Raw genomic sequence first — 23,801 nt, 5'->3', positions numbered from 1 at the left:
AGGAGCTCAAACTCAAGTTCTAGTCCATGTTCTTTTTTTGTAGACATTTGGTCTTTGCAAATCACCTAAATTTGGTTGACCCTCAGTTTCGTTATCCATAAAAAAAACTACCTATTTGCCTACATGGTAACTATATGTTTCAGAGGAGACAATGGGGTAACTGAAGCACAAAATGCGTAAAGGCTTTTACAAATGCAAAATAGTATTATTATTATTGCTTAATCACTATTCACACATCTCTTATATTCTGGGCTATAAGAACAGCTCCTTCCTTTTGCCTACAGTGGCAGATCTACTCTCCAGGACTTCCCCTCCAGATCTCCATTCTACTCTCTATTCCACCCTGCTCTGTGTCCTGGGAAGCTGACTCTTATCAATAGGCTCCCTTGTTTTTTGGATTCCAGTTGTATTTAGCCAATGGGGAGCACTAACAAGGAGAAATGTGAGATTAGGGTATCTATTTCCAAGCACCTTGCCTGAGAGGTTGCTGGGCATCCCTTGACTGAAGGTCATAGCTCTTATCAGGGTGTTCTCTCTATATAATTGTCATTCTCTCTCCTTCCCTCTGAGTTCTGGTTCCTGACATCTCCCCTGTCTCCTTCAGGCCTAAGAGTGGTAACGAACTTCACTATTACTATTCCCAAAATTCTACAGTGCCCACTATGGTTCTTCTTTTTTTTTTTTTTTTTTTTTTTTAAATTTATTTATTATTATTACACTTTAAGTTGTAGGGTACATGTGCATAACGTGCAGGTTTGTTACATATGTATACTTGTGCCTTGTTGGTGTGCTGCACCCATCAACTCGTCATTTACATCAGGTATAACTCCCAATACAATCCCTCCCCCCTCCCCCCTCCCCATGATAGGCCCCGGTGTGTGATGTTCCCCTTCCCGAGTCCAAGTGATCTCATTGTTCAGTTCCCACCTATGAGTGAGAACATGCGGTGTTTGGTTTTCTGTTCTTGTGATAGTTTGCTAAGAATGATGGTTTCCAGCTGCATCCATGTCCCTACAAAGGACACAAACTCATCCTTTTTTATGGCTGCATAGTATTCCATGGTGTATATGTGCCACATTTTCTTAATCCAATCTGTCACTGATGGACATTTGGGTTGATTCCAAGTCTTTGCTATTGTGAATAGTGCCGCAATAAACATACGTGTGCATGTGTCTTTATAGCAGCATAATTTATAATCCTTTGGGTATATACCCAGTAATGGGATGGCTGGGTCATATGGTACATCTAGTTCTAGATCCTTGAGGAATCGCCATACTGTTTTCCATAATGGTTGAACTAGTTTACAATCCCACCAACAGTGTAAAAGTGTTCCTATTTCTCCACATCCTCTCCAGCACCTGTTGTTTCCTGACTTTTTAATGATCGCCATTCTAACTGGTGTGAGATGGTATCTCATTGTGGTTTTGATTTGCATTTCTCTGATGGCCAGTGATGATGAGAGCATTTTTTCATGTGTCTGTTGGCTGTATGAATGTCTTCTTTTGAGAAATGTCTGTTCATATCCTTTGCCCACTTTTGGATGGGGTTGTTTGTTTTTTTCTTGTAAATTTGTTTGAGTTCTTTGTAGGTTCTGGATATTAGCCCTTTGTCAGATGAGTAGATTGCAAAAATTTTCTCGCATTCTGTAGGTTGCCTGTTCACTCTGATGGTAGTTTCTTTTGCTGTGCAGAAGCTCTTTAGTTTAATGAGATCCCATTTGTCAATTTTGGCTTTTGCTGCCATTGCTTTTGGTGTTTTAGACATGAAGTCTTTGCCCATGCCTATGTCCTGAATGGTACTACCTAGGTTTTCCTCTAGGATTTTTATGTTATTAGGTCTAACATTTAAGTCTCTAATCCATCTTGAATTAATTTTCGTATAAGGAGTAAGGAAAGGATCCAGTTTCAGCTTTCTACTTATGGCTAGCCAATTTTCCCAGCACCATTTATTAAATAGGGAATCCTTTCCCCATTTCTTGTTTCTCTCAGGTTTGTCAAAGATCAGATGGCTGTAGATGTGTGGTATTATTTCTGAGGACTCTGTTCTGTTCCATTGGTCTATATCTCTGTTTTGGTACCAGTACCATGCTGTTTTAGTTACTGTAGCCTTGTAGTATAGTTTGAAGTCAGGTAGCGTGATGCCTCCAGCTTTGTTCTTTTGACTTAGGATTGTCTTGGAGATGCGGGCTCTTTTTTGGTTCCATATGAACTTTAAAGCAGTTTTTTCCAATTCTGTGAAGAAACTCGTTGGTAGCTTGATGGGGATGGCATTGAATCTATAAATTACCTTGGGCAGTATGGCCATTTTCATGATATTGATTCTTCCTATCCATGAGCATGGTATGTTCTTCCATTTGTTTGTGTCTTCTTTTATTTCACTGAGCAGTGGTTTGTAGTTCTCCTTGAAGAGGTCCTTTACATCCCTTGTAAGTTGGATTCCTAGGTATTTTATTCTCTTTGAAGCAATTGTGAATGGAAGTTCATTCCTGATTTGGCTCTCTGTTTGTCTGTTACTGGTGTATAAGAATGCTTGTGATTTTTACACATTAATTTTGTATCCTGAGACTTTGCTGAAGTTGCTTATCAGCTTAAGGAGATTTTGGGCTGAGACAATGGGGTTTTCTAAATATACAATCATGTCATCTGCAAACAGGGACAATTTGACTTCTTCTTTTCCTAACTGAATACCCTTGATTTCTTTCTCTTGCCTAATTGCCCTAGCCAGAACTTCCAACACTATGTTGAATAGGAGTGGTGAGAGAGGGCATCCCTGTCTTGTGCCAGTTTTCAAAGGGAATTTTTCCAGTTTTTGCCCATTCAGTATGATATTGGCTGTGGGTTTGTCATAGATAGCTCTTATTATTTTGAGGTACGTTCCATCAATACCGAATTTATTGAGCGTTTTTAGCATGAAGGGCTGTTGAATTTTGTCAAAAGCCTTTTCTGCATCTATTGAGATAACCATGTGGTTCTTGTCTTTGGTTCTTTTTATATGCTGGATTATGTTTATTGATTTGCGAATGTTGAACCAGCCTTGCATCCCAGGGATGAAGCCCACTTGATCATGGTGGATAAGCTTTTTGATGTGTTGCTGAATCCGGTTTGCCAGTACTTTATTGAGGATTTTTGCATCGATGTTCATCAGGGATATTGGTCTAAAATTCTCTTTTTTTGTTGTGTCTCTGCCAGGCTTTGGTATCAGGATGATGTTGGCCTCATCAAATGAGTTAGGGAGGATTCCCTCTTTTTCTATTGATTGGAATAGTTTCAGAAGGAATGGTACCAACTCCTCCTTGTACATCTGGTAGAATTCAGCTGTGAATCCATCTGGTCCTGGACTTTTTTTGGTTGGTAGGCTATTAATTATTGCCTCAATTTCAGAGCCTGCTATTGGTCTGTTCGGGGATTCAACTTCTTCCTGGTTTAGTCTTGGAAGAGTGTAAGTGTCCAGGAAATTATCCATTTCTTCTAGATTTTCCAGTTTATTTGCGTAGAGGTGTTTATAGTATTCTCTGATGGTAGTTTGTATTTCTGTGGGGTCGGTGGTGATATCCCCTTTATCATTTTTAATTGCGTCGATTTGATTCTTCTCTCTTTTCTTCTTTATTAGTCTTGCTAGTGGTCTGTCAATTTTGTTGATCTTTTCAAAAAACCAACTCCTGGATTCATAGATTTTTTGGAGGGTTTTTTGTGTTCCTATCTCCTTCAGTTCTGCTCTGATCTTAGTTATTTCTTGCCTTCTGCTAGCTTTCAAATGTGTTTGCTCTTGCTTCTCTAGTTCTTTTAATTGCGATGTTAGAGTGTCAATTTTAGATCTTTCCTGCTTTCTCTTGTGGGCATTTAGTGCTATAAATTTCCCTCTACACACTGCTTTAAATGTGTCCCAGAGATTCTGGTATGTTGTATCTTTGTTCTCATTGGTTTCAAAGAACATCTTTATTTCTGCCTTCATTTCGTTATGTACCCAGTAGTCATTCAGGAGCAGGTTGTTCAGTTTCCATGTAGTTGAGCGGTTTTGATTGAGTTTCTTAGTCCTGAGTTCTAGTTTGATTGCACTGTGGTCTGAGAGACAGTTTGTTATAATTTCTGTTCTTGTACATTTGCTGAGGAGTGCTTTACTTCCAATTACGTGGTCAATTTTGGAGTAAGTATGATGTGGTGCTGAGAAGAATGTATATTCTGTTGATTTGGGGTGGAGAGTTCTATAGATGTCTATTAGGTCTGCTTGCTGCAGAGATGAGTTCAATTCCTGGATATCCTTGTTAACTTTCTGTCTCGTTGATCTGTCTAATGTTGACAGTGGAGTGTTGAAGTCTCCCATTATTATTGTATGGGAGTCTAAGTCTCTTTGTAAGTCTCTAAGGACTTGCTTTATGAATCTGGGTGCTCCTGTATTGGGTGCATATATATTTAGGATAGTTAGCTCTTCCTGTTGAATTGATCCCTTTACCATTATGTAATGGCCTTCTTTGTCTCTTTTGATCTTTGATGGTTTAAAGTCTGTTTTATCAGAGACTAGTATTGCAACCCCCGCTTTTTTTTGTTCTCCATTTGCTTGGTAAATCTTCCTCCATCCCTTTATTTTGAGCCTATGTATGTCTCTGCATGTGAGATGGGTCTCCTGAATACAGCAGACTGATGGGTCTTGACTCTTTATCCAGTTTGCCAGTCTGTGTCTTTTAATTGGAGCATTTAGTCCATTTACATTTAAGGTTAAGATTGTTATGTGTGAACTTGATCCTGCCATTATGATATTAACTGTTTATTTTGCTCGTTAGTTGATGCAGTTTCTTCCTTGCCTCGATGGTCTTTACGTTTTGGCATGTTTTTGCAATGGCTGGTACCGGTTGTTCCTTTCCATGTTTAGTGCTTCCTTCAGGGTCTCTTGTAAGGCAGGCCTAGTGGTGACAAAATCTCTAAGCATTTGCTTATCTGTAAAGGATTTTATTTCTCCTTCACTTATGAAACTTAGTTTGGCTGGATATGAAATTCTGGGTTTAAAATTCTTTTCTTTAAGAATGTTGAATATTGGCCCCCACTCTCTTCTGGCTTGTAGAGTTTCTGCCGAGAGATCTGCTGTTAGTCTGATGGGCTTCCCTTTGTGGGTAACCCGACCTTTCTCTCTGGCTGCCCTTAAGATTTTTTCCTTCATTTCAACTTTGGTGAATCTGGCAATTATGTGTCTTGGAGTTGCTCTTCTCGAGAAGTATCTTTGTGGCGTTCTCTGTATTTCCTGGATTTGAATGTTGGCCTGCCCTACTAGGTTGGGGAAGTTCTCCTGGATGATATCCTGAAGAGTGTTTTCCAACTTGGTTCCATTTTCCCCCTCACTTTCAGGCACCCCAATCAGACGTAGATTTGGTCTTTTTATATAATCCCATACTTCTTGCAGGCTTTGTTCATTTCTTTTTCTTCTTTTTTCTTTTGGTTTCTCTTCTCACTTCATTTCATTCATTTGATCCTCAATCGCTGATACTCTTTCTTCCAGTTGATCGAGTCGGTTACTGAAGCTTGTGCATTTGTCACGTATTTCTCGTGTCATGGTTTTCATCTCTTTCATTTCGTTTATGACCTTCTCTGCATTAATTACTCTAGCCATCAATTCTTCCACTTTTTTTTCAAGATTTTTAGTTTCTTTGCGCTGGGTACGTAATTCCTCCTTTAGCTCTGAGAAATTTGATGGACTGAAGCCTTCTTCTCTCATCTCGTCAAAGTCATTCTCCATCCAGCTTTGATCCGTTGCTGGCGATGAGCTGCGCTCCTTTGCCAGGGGAGATGTGCTCTTATTTTTTGAATTTCCAGCTTTTCTGCCCTGCTTTTCCCCCATCTTTGTGGTTTTATCTGCCTCTGGTCTTTGATGATGGTGATGTACTGATGGGGTTTTGGTGTAGGTGTCCTTCCTGTTTGATAGTTTTCCTTCTAACAGTCAGGACCCTCAGCTGTAGGTCTGTTGGAGATTGCTTGAGGTCCACTCCAGACCCTGTTTGCCTGGGTATCAGCAGCAGAGGCTGCTGAAGATAGAATATTTCTGAACAGCGAGTGTACCTGTCTGATTCTTGCTTTGGAAGCTTCCTCTCAGGGGTGTACTCCACCCTGTGAGGTGTGGGGTGTCAGACTGCCCCTAGTGGGGGATGTCTCCCAGTTAGGCTGCTCAGGGGTCAGGGACCCACTTGAGCAGGGAGTCTGTCCCTTCTCAGATCTCAACCTCCGTGTTGGGAGATCCACTGCTCTCTTCAAAGCTGTCAGACAGAGTCGTTTGCGTCTGCTGAGTTTTCTGCTGCGTTTGTTATTGTTTACTGTGCCCTGTCCCCAGAGGTGGAGTCTACAGAGACAGGCAGGTTTCCTTGAGCTGCTGTGAGCTCCACCCAGTTTGAGCTTCTCAGCGGCTTTGTTTACCTACTTAAGCCTCAGCAATGGCGGGCGCCCCTCCCCCAGCCTCGCTGCTGCCTTGCCAGTAGATCACAGACTGCTGTGCTAGCAATGAGGGAGGCTCCGTGGGTGTGGGACCCTCCCGGCCAGGTGTGGGATATGATCTCCTGGTGTGCCTGTTTGCTTAAAGCGCAGTATTGGGGTGGGAGTTACCCGATTTTCCAGGTGTTGTGTGTCTCAGTTCCCCTGGCTAGGAAAAGGGATTCCCTTCCCCCTTGCGCTTCCCAGGTGAGGCAATGCCTCCCCCTGCTTCAGCTCTCGCTGGTCGGGCTGCAGCAGCTGACCTGCACCGATCGTCCGGCACTCCCCAGTGAGATGAACCCAGTACCTCAGTTGAAAATGCAGAAATCACCGGTCTTCTGTGTCGCTCGCACTGGGAGTTGGAGACTGGAGCTGTTCCTATTCGGCCATCTTCCACACAGCTCCACTATGGTTCTTCTATACCCTGCCCATACTTTTGTAATCAATCCCCTTTAGTAAACCCCAATCAATTTATCCACTCCAGGAGTGTCAGGTATTTCCTACTGGTACCCTGACTGATGGTTGATGTACCCATGAGAACTCGTCCTTTCTTCTCTCCTAACCTCCTTCTTGAGTAGCAAAATATACACTTACAGAGTAGGGGATATTATGTAAGGAAATGCAATATGTTTATGGTCATTAGTATTCTGTCCAGCCATGTTGAGGTTAGCTCCTAAGTAACAATTTCAGAATATCTATAATCAAGCTGTATGTCCCTTACCAACTGGGCAGTCATGCTTTTTTTTCCTATCCTCAACCAACCACTAAGGAACATTTAGAGGTCATGACTCTCATGCCTACACTCTCCTGAAAAGTTAGCATCCTTCCTAAATTCTAGCAACCTGGGAGGCAATGGATCCGATGCACACTCTAGTTTTTGGTTTGCTGTAAATCAGTTTGCACTCCTTTGCTTCCCTTGGACTCAGTTTGCAGAGAATGAGCTTACATCCTTTTGCTTCCTTTGGACTGGAGTCTCAGGAAGCCTGGGAAGGGGGGTACAGTTAAGCCTCTGGGATTCCACGACAGCTGCCAGCATTCTGGCCCGGGTGTCACTGCTCATTAACTGTGTCCAACCTGGAATGTTTCATAGACTATCAGGGCTAGAAGAGACCTCAGAAATCAACTAGTCTAGGGACTCTTAATTTGGGATCTATAGACAAGCTTCAAAGAAATCCTTAACACCCCTAAACTATATGGAAAACTAGCTATCTATGGGCATATATGCATTTTTTCTAGGGAGAAGACTGACAGCTTTCATCAAATTCTCAAAAGAGCTTGTGACACAAAAAAGACATAGACCTCAAAAGGCTCTAGACCAGCACCTTCTCCTTATAGCAGAAGAAACAGACCCAGAGAGAAAGCAGTGAGCCAGTGTCAAGTTGTAACCTAGAGTGCAGGTAGACAATAACTTCTTTTCCTTTTTTTTTTTTCAAGAAAATTTTCCTTCCCCTACGGGGTTCAAAAGCCATATCCCTCCCATGCTTTGTGTGTAGCAGACACCAGGAAACTGTTAAATGCAACAGATAACTGTAATGGGCCCTACAAGCACACTCTCTTATTTTAATTGACCTTACTAAATAGAACCTAGAGTTGTGTGGGACCCAGAGCCAACCTTAGAGCTTAATGGTGCCAAGGGATCAAGCAGGGTTTTTCCACCCCAGTTCTTTCTGATGAATGGAGTTCTGTCTTGTCGCTGTTTCTCTGAGCCAACTTGTCCCCAGGGCCTTGTGGAAGGGCAGGTGTCAGTCCTGGGCATGTACTCAACAGCCCAACTCCAGCGCCTCTGCAGCTGTTCTCATCCTTGAGAGGCCCCCAGTGGGAGCTGACACAGACTCTTGGAAAAATGGCAAAGGAAAAGTAATGAAAAAACACCCTTGAGCATTGAGGGGCTGCCAGCCTTCCAATCAGGCTGGTATTGCCTACCTCAGGTTATTAAATCACCACCAGCTCCAGGTAAAATAGAGTAGAAAGCCTTATTCCTTCCCATCTCCCCTCCGTGCCCCTCTTTCCCATACCACTGGTATTTTCATGCTACTCAGAGTCTCCTGCTGTTTTTCCTTACCTGGGTCTCCCCTGTCTAGGAAATGCCTTTGCAGTATAACTTAGGTACCTAGTGTGTCAGAATAAATTAGACAATCTTGAGTTCTAGTATCAGCTTTGTCACTAATCAGCAACGTGACCTTGTACAGGTCACTGAACCTTCATGGACCTTGACATTTCATTTATTAAAAATTAGGCGAATCAACCAAATACGGTAATGAAGATAAGGGCACCTGACACATATAAAACAGCAAAAGCTATGTAGGATCATTATGGCCCTTCACCATTCAAAGATAAATTATTTTAAAGGTTGAAAACAATAAATTTGAGGACCAATATCTCAGCTGAGATCTGACAGCCAAGATTTAGTATAACTGGGTTGCCTGGGGGAAATTCTAGAATGGGGAGAGGAGAGTCACCATTGGCTGTGGGGCTAAGAAGATCAGTGGAAAAAAATGAGTTGACAGAACACGATCTATTTGAAGAGTTTCTCATGGTACTTTATAGCCAAAAGACCAATGTAAAGAGCTTCTGAGGACCAGTCACTCTTCACCAGGCAAGAGTGGAGAGCGATTCAGTCAGATCTAGATTAGTCAGTCTCAATATGACTTGCTATAGGAATAGGTAAACTGGCTGCACAGGGGCTGGGAATTCCCAGAAAATGGTACAGGTAGTAGGAAAAGAATATCAATTTTTCCCCCACAATCAGTTAGTCAACACTGTTTCTTAAGGCCCTGGGATGGGTCATATTCTGTAGCTAAGCCCCACAAGGCAAGCCAAAGAAAATCAGTGTCTTCAAGAAATGGATGCTTTGATGGGTGAAAGAGGGAGAAAGGACAAAACTCATCATAGAATGATCCAGGCACTCAAAGAAATGGTCTTTAGTTGGGAAGGGGGTTGACATTGTATTGTTTTTAGGCAAATAATCAAAAAACAAAAAGATCCAGAATTAAGTAAACAAGTCAATTTCATCTCTTATGTCTTACTCTTCCACAAGATGCAGAGGACAGTGATCACTAGTAGTCCAGAGATAGCCTTATTATATTGCAATATCCTTAATTATGAAACTAAGATTTAATTATGGGTTTTAGATTCTTTACTCTTGCTTGTTACTACTGCTAATAATACTTTTTAAATATGTGTGGTTTTTTTTTTTTGTACTTTAACTTAGTAGGGATAGAATGGTGAACAAACAGATGAGGTCTCCACTCTTGTGGAGCCTAGATTCTTATGGTGGTGGTGGTTCTAGTTTATATTGGGCAATAGGTAAGACATCTCCACATAGGTGAAATTTGACTTCTGTTACTGTAATATGTCAGAATAAGTATTCTAAAAGGCCTTTTGGCGACAATATAAGTAAATTCTGAATAAATCTTAATAACCTTTTTTACATTTCTTTTTTAATAGTTTTATTGTTATATTATTCACATAGTATATAATTCACCCATTTAAAGTATATAATTCAATGGTTTTGGTATATTATATTCTTAATGTTTTTAATTTGGTCAAATATGTATAACATAAATTTTGCCATTTTAATGTGTAAAATTAATTTTAATAATTTTATGTGTACAATTCAGTGGCTTTAGTTACATTCACAATATTGTTTGATCAGTATCTAGTTCTAGAACTTTTTAAACCTTTAACACAACAACCAACTGTTACCATTAAGCAATGACTTCTTATTCTTTCCTCCCACTAGCTGCTGGCAACTTCTAATCTACTTTTTGACCCTATGAATTTGTCTCTTCTAGATATTTCATGCAAGTGGATCATACAGTCTTTGTCCTTTTGTGTCTCGTTATTTCACTTAACATAATGTTTTCAAAGTCCATGTTGTAGCATGTATCAGAACTGCATTCTTTTTTGTAGCTTAATAATATTCCATTGTATGGATATACCACATTTTGCTTATCCATTTCATCTGTTGTCTCTTCTAGCTCTGACAGTCTAAGAAACATTCCGGATTGGACACAAAAGCCAAAATTGACAAATGGGTTCTAATTAAACTAAAGAGCTTCTGCACAGCAGAAGAAGCTATCATCAGAGTGAACAGGCAACCTACAGAATGGGAGAAAAATTTTGCAATGTACCCATCTGATAAAGGTCTAATATCCAGAATTTACAAGGAACTTAAACAAATTTACAAGAAAAAAACAACCCCATGAAAAAATGGGCATGGGATATGAACAGATTTGTCAAAATAAGACATTATGTGGCCAGCAAACATACGAAAAAAAGCTCAACATCACTGATCATTAGAGTAATGCAAATTAAAACCACATTGAGATACTATCTCACACCAGTCAGAATGGTGATTATTAAAACGTCAAGAAACAATAGATGCTGGCGAGGCTGTTGAGAAATAGGAACGCTTTTACACTGTTAGTGGGAATGTAAATTAGTTCAACCGTTGTGGAAGACAGCATGGTGATTCCTCGGGGATCTAGAACTAGAAATACCATTTGACCCAGCAATCCCATTACTGGGTATATACCCAAAGGATTGTAAATCATGCTGCCGTAAAGACACATGACTGGAGTGAGATAGTATCTCACTGTGGTTTTGATTTGTATTTCTCTAATGATCAGTGATGATGAGCTTTTTTTCCTATGTTTGTTGGCCATGTAAATGTCTTATTTTGAGAAGTCTGTTCATATCCTTTGCCCACTTTTTCATGATTTTTTTTTCTTGTAAATTTTGTTTAAGTTCCTTGTAAATTCTGGATATGAGACCTTTGTCAGATGGGTACACTGCAAAAATTTTCTCCCATTCTTTAGGTTGCCTGTTCACTCTGATGATAGCTTCTTTTGCTGTGCAGAAACTCTTTAGTTTAATTAGAACTTATTTGTCATTTTTGGCTTCTGTTGCAATTGCTTTTGGCGTTTTTGTCATGAGGTCTTTGTCCGTGCCTATGTCTTGAATGGTATTGCCTAGGTTTTCTTCTAGGGTTCTTATGGTTTTGGGTTTTACATTTAAGTTTTTAATCCATATTGAGTTAATTTTTGTGTAAGATGTAAGGAAGGGGTCCAGTTTCAGTTTTCTGCATATGGCTACTCAGTTTTTCCCAGCACCATTTACTGAACAGGAGTTGCTTTCCCCATTGCTTGTTTTTGTCAGGTTTGTCGAAGATCAGATGGTTGTAGATGTGTGGAGTTATTTCTGAAGTTGCTGTTTTGTTCCATCAGTCTATGTGACTGTTTTGGTACCAGTAACATGCTGTTTCTGTTACTGTAGCCTTTTAGTATAGTTCAAAGTCAGGTAGCATGATGCCTCCAGCTTTGTTCTTTTTGCTTAAGATTGTCTTGGCTATACGGGGTCTTCTTTGATTCCATATGAAATTTAAAGTGTTTTTTTTTTCTAATTCTGTGAAGAATGTCAATGGTAGTTTGATGGGAATTGCATTGAATATATAAATTACTTTGGACAGTATGGCCATTTTCATGATATTGATTTTTCCTATCCATGAGGATGAAATGTTTTTCCATTTGTTTGTGTCCTCTCTTATTTCCTTGAGCAGTGGTTTATAGTTCTCCTTGAAAAGATCCTTCATATCCCTTGTTAGCTATATTCCTAGGTATTTTATTCTTTTTTTGTAGTGATTGTGAGTGGGAGTTCATTCATGATTTTGTTCTCTGCTTGTCTCTTGTTGATATAAAGGAATGCTTGTGATTTTTGCACATTGATTTTGTATCCTGAGATTTTGCTGAAATTGCTTGTTAGTTTAAGGAGCTTTGGGGCTGAGATGATGGGGTTTTCTAAATTTAAAATCATGTCGTCTGCAAACAGATACAATTTTACTTCCTCTCTTCCTACTTCAATACCCTTTATTTATTTCTCTTGCCTGATTGCCCTGGCCAGAACTTCTAATACTATGATGAATAGGAGTGGTAAGAGAGGGCATCCTTGTGTTGTACCAGTTTTCAAAAGAAATGCTTCCAGCTTTTGCCCATTCAATATGATATTGGCTGTGGGTCTTTATAAATAACTCTTACTATTTTGAGATATGTTCCATCAATACCTAGTTTATTGGGAGATTTTAACATGAAGGAATGTTGAATTTTATCAAAGCCTTTTCTGCATCTATTGAGATAATCATGTGGTTTTTGTCTTTGGTTCTGTTTATGTGATGGATTATGTTTATTGATTTGTGTATGTTGAACCAGCCTTGCATCCCAGGATGAAGCCAACTTGTTCGTGATGGATAAGTTTTTTGATGTACTGCTTGATTCAGTTCGCCAGTATTTTTTTTTTTTTTTTTGAGACAGAGTCTCATTTTGTCGCCCAGGTTGGAGTGCAGTGGTGCGATCTCCACTCACTGCAACCTTTGCCTCCCAGATTCAAGCGATTCTCCTGCCTCAGATTCCAGAGTAGCTGGGACTACAGGGGCCCACCACCATGCCTGGCTCATTTTTGTATTTTTAGTAGAGACGGGGTTTCACCATGTTGGCCGGGCTGGTCTCAAACTCCTGATCTCGGGTGATCTGACCACCTTAGCCTCCCAAAGTGCTGGGATTGCAGGCATGAGCCAGCGCTCGCAGTCTGCCAGTATTTTATTGAAAATTTTCACATCTGTGTTCATCAGAGATATTGGCCTGAAGTTTTCTATTTTTGTTGTGTTCCTTCATGGTTTTGGTATCAGGATGATGCTGGCTTCATGAAATGAGGTAGGGAGGAGTCCCTCATTTTCAGTCATTTGGAATAGTTTCAGAAATAATGGTACCAGCTTCTCTTTGTACCTCTTGTAGAATTTGGCTGTGAATCTGTCTGGTCCTGGGCTTTTTTTTTTTTTTTTTTCCCCGGATTGGTAGGCTATTAATTACTGACTCAATTTCACAATTTGTTATTGGTGTATTTGAGGATTCAATTTCTTCCTGGTTTAGTCTTGGGAGGGCGTATGTGTCCAAGAATTTATCCATTTCTTCTGGATTTTCTAGTTTATTTGCGTAGAGGTGTATATAGTATTCTCTGATGGTAGTTTGTATTTCTGTGAGGTCAGAGGTGATATCCCCTTTACCATTTTTATTGTGTCTATTTGTTTCTTCTCTCTTTTCTTTTTTATTAGGCTAGTGAGCGGTCTATCTATTTTGTTAATTTTTAAAAAAACCCAGCTCCTGGATTCATTGATTTTTTTGGGGGGAGGGGGTTTGTGTGCTTATCTCCTTCAGTTCTATTCTGATCTTAGTTATTTCTTGTCTTCTGCTAGCTTTTGGATTAGATTGCTCTTGCCTCTCTAGCTCTTTTAATTGTGATGTTAGGTTGTCAATTTGATATCTTTCTAGATTTCTGATGTGGGCATTTAGTGCTATAAATTTCCCTCTTAACACTGCTTTAGCTGTGTCCCAGGGATTCTGGTACGTTGTCTCTTCGTTCTCTTTGATTTCAAAGAACTTCTTGATTTCTGCCTTAATTTCATTATTTAACCAGGAGTCATTCAGGAGCAGTTTGTTCAATTTCCATGTAATTGTGTGTTTTTGAGTGAGTTTCTTAATCCTGAGTTCTAATTTGATTGCACTGTGGTCTGAGAGACTGTTAGGATTTCAGTTCTTTTGCATTTGCTTAGGAGTGTTTTACTTCCAATTATGTGGTTGATTTTAGAATAAGTGCCATGTGGTGCTGAGAAGAATGTATATTCTGTTGATTTGGGGTGGAGCGTTCTATAGATGTCTTTTAGATCCACTTGATCCAGAGCTGAGTTCAAGTCTGGAATATCGTTTTTAATTTTCTGTCTTGCTGATATGTCTAATATTGACAGTGGGGTGTTAAAGTCTCCCACTATTATTGTGTGGGAGTCTAAGTCTCTTTGTAGGCCTCTAATAACTTGTTTTTTTAATGTGGATTCTCCTGTATTGGGTGTATATATATATATATATATATGCTCTTCTTGTTGAATTGTTCCCTTTACAATTATGTAATGTCCTTCTTTGTCTTTTTTTGATCTTTGTTGGTTTAAAGTCTGTTTTGTCAGACACTGGGTTTGCAACCCCTGCTTTTTTTTCTTTTTTCTTTCCATTTGCTTGGTAAATTTTCCTCCATCCCTTTATTTTGAGCCTGTATGTGTCTTTGTACGTGAGATGCATCTCCTGAATATAGCACACCAGTGGGTCTTGACTCTATCCAATTTTCCAGTCTGTGTCTTTTAACTGGGGTATTTAGTCCATTTAAATGTAAGGTTAGTATTGATATCTGTTAATCTGGTCCTGTCATAATGATGCTATCTGGTTATTTTGCACACTACTTGATGCCGTTTCTTCATAGTGTCATTGGTTTCTATATTTTGGTGTTTTTGGGGTGGCTGGTACCAGATTTTCCTTTCCATATTTAGTGCTTCTTTCAGGAGCTCTTGCAAGGCAAGCCTGGTGGTAATGAAATCCCTCTGCATTTGCTTGTCTGGAAAGGATTTTATTTCTCCTTTGCTTATGAAGCTTAGTTTGACTGGATATGAAATTCTGGGTGGAAAATTCTTTTCTTTAAGAATGTTAAATATTGACCCCCAATCTCTTCTGGCTTGTAGAGTTTCTGCTGAGAGGTCTGCCCTTAGTCTGATGGGCTTCCCTCTGTAGGTGACCTGGCCTTTCTCTCTGGCTGCCCTTAACATTTTTTCCTTCTTTTCGACCTTGGCGAATCTGATGATTATGTGTCTTGGGGTTGTTCTTCTTATGGAGTATCTTAGTAGTGTTCTCTGTATTTCCTGAATTTGCATATTGGCCTGTCTTGCTAGGTTGGGGAAGTTCTCCTGGATAATACCCTGAAGTGTGTTTTTTGGCTTGTTTCCATTCTCCCTGTCTCCTTTATGTACTGCAATCAATAGTAGGTTCAGTCTTTTTGCGAAGTCCCATATTTCTTGGAGGGTTTGTTCATTCCTTTTCATTCTTTTTTCTCTAGTCTTTTCTGCATGCCTTATTTCAGTAAGATGGTCTTCCAACTCTGATATCCTTTCTTCCACTTGGTCAAGTTGGCTATTAATACTTGTGTATGCTTCATGAAGTTCTCGTGCTGTGTTTTTCAGCTCCATCAGGTCTTTATGTCTCTCTCTAAGGTGGCTATTCTAGTTAGCAGCTCCTCTAACCTTTAATCAAAGCTCTTAGCTTCTTTGCATTGGGTTAGAACATACTCCTTTAGCTCAGCGTAGTTTTTTTATTACCCATCTTTTGAAGCCTGCTTCTGTCAATTTGTCCATCTCATCCTCCTTCCAATTCTGTGCCCTTGCAGAGACATTGAGATCATTTGGAGGAGAAGAGGTACTCTGGGCTTTTGGGTTTTCAGCAGTTTTTCATTGATTCTTTCTCATCTTCATGAGTTTGTCTAGTTTCAATCTTTGAGGCTGCTGACCTTTGCATGGGGTTTTTGTGGGAGCTCTTTGGTTGTTGTTGATGCTGTTGTTGTTGCTTTCTGTTTGTTTGTTTTTCTTTCAATGCTCAGATCCCTCTTATGTAGGGTGGCTGTGGTTTGCTGGGGGTTCACTTCAGGCCCTATTCATCTAGTTCACTCCGTGCCTAGAGATGTCACTCAAGGAGGCTGGAGAAACAGCAAAGATGGGTGCTCTTCCTTCTTCTGGTATGTCTGACCTCAAAGGGTACCAACCTGATGCCAGTAGGATCGCTCCTGTATGCGTTTGTCTGACAACCCCTGTTGAAGGGTCTCATCCAGTCGGGTGGCACAGGGAACAGGACCCATTTAATGATGCACTTTGTCCCTTGGTGGAGGGGGTATGCCTCATTGTGGGGAAACCCACTCATCTGGGCTGCCCTGATTCCTCAGAACTACCAGGAAGAAAGACTAAGTCTGCTGGTCTACAGAGACTACAGCCACCCCTACCCCTACGGGTTCAGGCCCACGGAGATCAGAGATCTGCCCCCGAGCCTCTGGCTAGAGTTAATAGAGTTCCTGCAGGGAAGCCCCACCCAGTGAGGAAGTATGAGTCAGGATCAGGCCTGAAGAGGCACTCTGGCCACAGTCTGCCACAGCCAGTGTGCTGGGCTGTTGGGGACACGTCTTGGGACCAAGCAGTACAGCTCCCTGGCTCCAGCAGGGGAAAAGTGTGGCCTGGAGCTATAGAGATGGATGCTGTCCTTCTTCCCCCACCCAGGGAGCTAAAATGTTTGGATTTTACTCTATCTGTGATGGGTAGACTTTCAAGGGTTTTAAACAGAAGAGTGATATTCCTGATTAAAATAGTAAAATACTACTCTGACTGCTTTATGCAAAACAGAATAAGTATTTGTGGGGCATGGGGAGGGCATGCTGCCTAGAGAACAGTTATGAGATTATATTGTAGTATATTTTGGACTAGTACTGTGACCAGGGAGAGGGAGAAAAGTGGGTCCTAATGTAAAATGACTCTCAGGTTTCTGGTTTGGGTAACTGTGTGAATTGTGCCTTTTCTTTAAGATAAGGAAGGCTGAAGGGAGGTAAAATACGGAGGAGAGAAATAAGAGTTTAGTCTTGGGCATATTAAACGTGGGATGCCTATCAGACAAGCAAGTGGAGATATTGAACAGGCAGTTGGATGGATATGCATGTCTAGAGCACAGGGGTAAGAAGGACCTGGAGATATCAATGTGTGAGTATTCAGTATATATATGGCATGTGTCTTAGTTAATTTTCTGTTGCTTATAACAGAATACCTGAAGCTGGGTAATTTATAAAGAAACATAATTTATTTCTTACAGTCCTGGAGGCTGCGAAGTTCAAGGTCAAGAGGCCAAATCTGGTGAGGGTCTTCTTGCTGGTAGGGACTTTCTGTAGAGTTCCAAGGTGGTATAGGGCATCACATGGCAAGGGGACTGAACATGCTAGCTCAGGTCTCACTTTCTCTTCTTATAAAGCCACCAGTTCTCTTCCCATGATAACTCATTAATCCATTAACCCATTCATCCAGAGCCCTCATGACCCAATCACCTCTTAAAAACCCCACCTTTCAATAATGCCACACTGGGGAGTAAGTTTCAACATGAGTTTTGGAAGGCACAAACATTGAAGCCATAGCAGTGTGTAAAGAATTAGAACTGGATATGATCACCTAGTAAAAATATGTAAATAAAAAATAAAAGAGATGTAAGACCTGAGCACTGGGGCTTTCAAATACTGGAAGTCTAAAAAAGGAAAAGAATCTAGCAAAGGATATTGAAGCAGAAGGAAATTCAGAAGACTGTGATCTCACAGAAGCAAAGAAGGAAAAGTATTTAGGAAAAGAACTCAATCAACTTATATCCAGTGTTGCTGATGGGTTAAGATGAGGCCAGAGAAGGACCATTGGATTTGACAACATGGAAGCCATTGTTGGCCTTGATAAGAGCAGCCTTGGTGGAGCAATGGGAATGGAAGCCTGATTGGATTGAGTTGAGAGGAGAATTACAGGTATGAAATAGAACATAAAATATCATAAATGTGAAAGTGTTTCAAAAACAGTAAAAATACCATACAAAGGCAAGTGCCATTGTTATTATTTCAGCACAGATTTTAGGGAAGTTCAGGGCATTGAATAAAGATATCTGTGCCAAAAAAAAAAAAAAAAAGAAAAAAGAAAAAAGAAAAAAAAAAAAAGGCACTGTAGAACCAAGGAGCTTTTTGCGCAGGCAAAAATGTTGTCATAAAAAACCCACAAGAAAGGCTTCAAGATAACCCCAGAAGCATGAGTTTGATTAAAAAAAAAAAAAGTCAGGGTTGTTTCAGAAAGGTTGCTGCAGCTCACCAAGCCAACTCTGTGTCAACCTCTGACTGGAGCTGGTCCAGGGCTGGTAGGTGGGAAATGTTCCAAAATACGAGTAGCAGTAACATTTAGAAAAAGCCTCATCTGTTATGTTTACTGATATTTTATTAACTCATTTTGCAAAACTTCCCTGCCGTTCTTGATAGGCAAGGCACACTGTTGGCAAGACAGAAAAATCAGTGTGGTTTGTGTTTCTTGCCACAGTCTTTCCCTCTTCTTTACTGCTCCGGCCACTCCTCCTCATAGACACTCTCTGCCCTCCTCTTCACCCTGAATTCCACCAATAGACAACTCTATGTTTTGCCTGTGCAGAAGGTTGGCAGGTGAGTCTAGGCAATTGTGCTGTGCACAGCTTTGGAAGATCAGAATGCCTTCCTAAATTTGTTAAGAAAAAGGTACCTACCTTTGTTTTGCAATCACCTCTGCCTCCATCAACCTATATCCCACTCATTCTTCAAGACTCAATTTTTCTCTGTGAAGCCTTCCCTAGTTCATAATTATAATTGTTCTCTTTGTCTTCTGTGCTTCCCTTGCTCTTTGCATCTTTATAATAGTGCTAACAACAGCCTGCCTTGTATTCCAATTATTTGTGTAATCCTGACTTGCTTATTATGTTGTCAACTCTTTGAAGACAGGGCCCTTTATTATACATTTTTGTATCTCTTACAGAGTTCCTTTGCCCTAGTAAGTGCTTAATGTATCAATATTAGTAAAATTTAACTTTTAATGAAAATAGTTTACAAGTTAAAAGTGAGCATCATAGATAATGTGAGCAAGACCTTACTTCTTGAGAAAACATTTCTTTCTGAATAGTTAGGTAAGGGAAATTTAGAATCTACTAGCATTAGGCATGTTCAAAAAGGAACTGCCAGCATCTGTAATATGTGGATGGAGAATCTAATCAAGCTTAAATCAAGTCACACAGCGAAGTTTCTATTTGCAGCTAATAGACTCAAACTGCTCCGACACAGTGATCTGTTGTCTCCATTTCCCCATGTGTACTTTGACATTCAAGCCACTGGACTATCCATATAATCTATTGTTCACACTAATGCACAACCAAGCTGGCTTCCCTTCCCCCAACACCTGCTGTTTTTTTTTTAAGGAAGAGCATTGAGTTAATTGTTCAATGTTAATGTGAGTTGATTTTACTGATTTTGTGCTGGAAGTTGATTAATTATAAAGGTAGGTGTCATGCCTTTGTATTCTCTTTCCTGACTTAAAAATCCAAGTATGATTCATACTGAAGCTGATGTCAGCAAGACCTTTGATCCCCGAGGATGCTGTAATGCTGTAAGTGATATTATGATGATTATTATATTTACTATTTCTGTTGCCCCCTTGTAATGGAAATTATATCTCAAAAAACTAATTTGGAAAATCATACGTCTGTAATGTTAGCTAAGGTGGACTTTGTATCACATTACCTCCATGGAATTTTAAAAAGCAGGTGTTAAGTGAGTGTGAGTTTCATCTGAGAATTATTTCTTATATTCCATTCTTCTTCTCCTCCTCCTCCTTCTTTTCCTTCTTCTTCTTTCTTTTCTTCCTCCTTCTCCTTGTCCTCCTTCTCCACCATATACTTGGTTATTAGTTACAGTAATGAATAGGAGTTTTGTTGTCCATAGATAAAAAATATACTTAAAGAAGATTATTTTTTTCAATCCAGTAAGATGTTCTAATGCATAGCAGGCATTGATTAGGACAAATATAGACTTTCCTGCTTAGGCTATGGATATGCCTTTGAAGTCAGTGCTTTAGGATGATATGTTCTTTCAGGCAACTGAGTTATTTTATCCTGAATTGAAGCAGAACACCTGAATGCTAGTCTCAATTCTGTCATGAGTCAGCTCTGTATCCTTGGGACACTTCGACTCACTGTGCTTTGAGTTCCTCTTATTTAAGATGGAGAGCATTCTATTTTCCCAACACTGTAACAAAGATGGGGGGCTGCTGTATCTCAATAGCCAAGACATTTAGGAAAGCTGGGTATCTACATGCACAAAGTACATTTGTCTGCATTTGGGAGCCAGTAAAATGTGGAATGGGATCACACAAAGACATCTGATGCCGAACAGCTGGATTGTAGCATGACTGTGTTTGAAGCCAGCAACACCATTGTTGAGTCTGTTAGAAGCATAGGGGACTTTGCTTTTCTTAGAAGCTCCCCAAAGGAGGGGTTATCCAAAGGCTTTTCCCAAAGCCTGGGTGAGGGTGGAGAGGCTTGTGGTTGGAGGAGGGTGGGTCATTATAACAGCAACCCCTGGAGCAATATGTAAGGCATTATTGTCCTACAATAGGATATTATGGCATGTGTCTGAGATGGCTGCTTTGGAGCTTTTAGATTTTCTTCTTAGGAAGCAATTTCCACAAATACCTCCAAAATGAATGCTCTGGTGACTTTGCAGGGAAGGTTGCTGTTTGAAGCATTTACTAAATTATTTTTTATAGCTATTAGCTAGTTTCAATTTTCTATTTCTTTTTGAACTAATCTGATTATTTAGACTTTTCTTTTTTTTTCTTTTCTTTCTTTCTTTATTTTTTTTTGATGGACTCTCTCTCTGTCACCGGGCAGGAGTGCAGTAGCGTGATCTCGGCTCACTGCAATCTCTGCTCCCAGGTTCCAGCGATTCTCCTGCCTCAGCTCCCCCGCCCCCGCCCCCCTCCACCAGTAGCTGAGGTTACAGGCTCGCACCACCACGCCTGAATAATTTTTTGTATTTTAGTAGAGACGGGGTTTCACCATGTTGGCCAGGATGATCTTGAACTCCTGACCTCGTGATCCACCTGCCTCAGCCTCCCAAAGTGCTGGGATTACAGGCGTGAGCCACTGCGCCTGGCCTAGACTTTTCTTTAAAAATCATCCATTTCATTTGTTTTCAAACTAATTAGCATAGTTATGTGAAGAATAGTTTCTGAATTCGCATTATTTCTACTTTCTTGTTCCTAAGTTTGTTTATTTGTGTTGCCTTTTAAAGTCTCTAAATGCTACTCTCCGTTGTCTGCCACAATTGATTTCATCTTTCTTATTCCTACTTTTCTGTCTTTGTATATCCTTACAAAGCTGCTGAATGTTCCTGTATCTTACCTTCTTTGAATGCAGTTGAGGCAGAAACAGCCCTAAGTAAATTTTCACTATGTGATAAGCTCTCTACAAGAAACCACAGGAAGATATATTGGAAGGTATAAATTGGGCTGTTAGATTCAGAAACCTGTGATCCAACAGGGAGAACTAAGTGAGTCCTCATGAAAATACAGGCAGGTCTTGAAACAAAGTGCTAAATCCTTGAGACCACTAACAGAGGGACACTCACAGGTGAGGTGTTCCTGACTCATGACCAAAAATAAAGACAGCTAGTCAGGGTCAAAGGCAGCCTCGAATAAGAAGATATGGCAGAGGTCGGCTGGGCACGGTGGCTCACGCCTGTAATCCCAGCACTTTGGGAGGCTAAGGCAGGTGGATCACGAGGTCAGGAGATTGAGACCATCCTGGCTAATGCAGTGAAACCTCGTCTCTACTAAAAATACAAAAAAATTAGCCGGGTGTGGTGGCGGGCGCCTGTAGTCCCAGCTACTCGGGAGGCTGAGTCAGGAGAATGGTGTGAACCTGGGAGGCAGAGCTGGCAGTGAGCCGAGACTGCGCCACTGCACTCCAACCTGGGGGACAGAGCGAGACTCCATCTCAACAACAACAACAACAAAAAAAAAAAAAAAAAAAAAAAGAAGAAGAAGAAGAAGAAGAAGATAAGGCAGAGATCTTCAGGGTCAAGGATGTGGCGGCAGGTAAATAGTTCAGAGATATTTGGTGTATCAGAGTTAAGAACTCTGCGTTTTATTAAGCCTAGGTCCAAGATATTGGTGGGAAGTCTGCAGCTAGGATCAAAACCATGTAGCCTCTGTCACTGGATCCACTACTAGGACAATATGCAGGATGCCTATTGAACTAACAGTGCTAACTAGTGACTAGGGTCATTTGGACATGGTAATAAATAGCTTTCACAGCACCAACAGATACTCCCATCCTAGCACTCATGACACTAAACTGAAATGCTCTATTTCAATGTATCTCACCTCATCAGACTGTGAGCTCCATGAAGTCATGGCCTGAGTCTTATTCATCTTTGTCTCCCCAGTGACTGATCTATATGTAAGTGCTTTGTATTGCCAAGTGGTTAAAAGGAAAGGCTTTGAAGTTAGATAGATCTGTGTTTATTTGGCTTCATTGATTTCCACCTGGAAAACTTACTTACTGTCTCTGGGTCTCAGTTTTCTCAAGTCTAAAATAATAATGACAATAAATACTGACTTCTAGGGTTTCTTGTAAGGGTAAAATGAGATGACAGATTTGGAAGTACTTACCAGAGTGCCTGTCACAGAGTAAGCATTCAATTAGTTTGTAGCTCTGATTGTCATTCTGTGATCGTGGAATGAATGGGTGAAGGACAAGTGGGTTGAAGAAAGGTGTTGGCCAATTTGACGAGGTCAAGACCCAGGACTGGAAAGAGGCTTAATGAGAGTGACCCGCAGTCCTTCGAGTCGCCTTCTCTTCTCTGGGCATCTCTTGGATGATTGAGAGGCTGACACAATAGGGATAATATTTAAGTATATCTCCTTTTGTGTAAGGCTTGCAATCATTTTGTCTGGGAAAACAGGGATTGAGTTAACCTTGGGTGGGGGATTTGTTATTAATATAAATATTTTTCTAATGTAACATATTGCTCTCTGCACCCAGCAAGCTGTTGTTAGTTTGTGAGCACCATCCCTTTGGAAAGCCATTGCTGGCAGCTTGAATGGGAAACTTAGAACAATTAGAGGTTTTGAACACTTTCAAACTAAGAGGTGGGATAAGTATGTTTTGACTCTATGGTTCCTCCAGGGATTTCCCTGATGTGCTGGACTAATTATCAGATGTAATTAGGAAAGCCGAGAAGTGGGGAGACTGCAGGAAGCACCATACTTTCCCAGGGACCCTCATCTCTTTATGCAGAAAAGGGGTTGGGGAGACTGTCTGTCTGTTGTGGAGAAGCAGTAATGCTTAGGATGCTAGCAAGCATGAGGGTCCTGGGAACATGGCTCTACCAGTAGAAACTCAGGCCTATTGGAAACAATTGCTCAGATGAAGCTTTAAGTTTTCCTCTTCTGGTTTCACAGGAAGAAATGGTATTCTGGGCCACTACCAGGTTCTTGGCCAGCTTTTAGCAAAAGTTCAATTTTTGTGTGTCCAAAGCAGTTAAGAAATGATGTCCTTTTAGAACTCATTCAGATGAAGCGGCACATTTCCACTTCTGGGTCAGCTACAGTCAGGCTGCAGAAGATTTTTCTCATCTGCTTTGTCCCAGTCCCTTGCCCTAGAGTTGGGCCAGGAGCTCCCTGTCTTTGAGGCTCTGAGAAAAGATGACATTTGTAGGGCCATCTGCTGGTTGACTTTTCTTCAGAAAAGGGCATTCCATTTGGACATGGTCTCAGTCTTACTCATGACTCAATTGAAACTACCACACTTGAAACATGGATAGACAATGGTACTCAGTGTATCATCACTCACTAGGGATCATGATTCAGACTATGAGTGTGGTACGTGTTTTAAGAAAAAGAAAACTCCT

At 40.6% G+C, this 23,801-nt stretch overlaps 1 protein-coding gene across 5 annotated transcripts in view; it reads left to right on the top strand.

The window, feature by feature from the left end:
* Window positions 1-23,801, top strand: part of DCX (doublecortin) — a 125,330-nt gene that overhangs the window by 62,190 nt on the left and 39,339 nt on the right. The window lies entirely within an intron of this gene.

This window comes from Macaca thibetana, chromosome X, assembly GCF_024542745.1.
Source record: "Macaca thibetana thibetana isolate TM-01 chromosome X, ASM2454274v1, whole genome shotgun sequence".
Lineage (NCBI taxonomy): Eukaryota > Metazoa > Chordata > Mammalia > Primates > Cercopithecidae > Macaca > Macaca thibetana.
The sequence above is the reverse complement of the archived record's forward strand: the minus strand, read 5'-3'. Positions and strand labels throughout refer to the sequence as shown.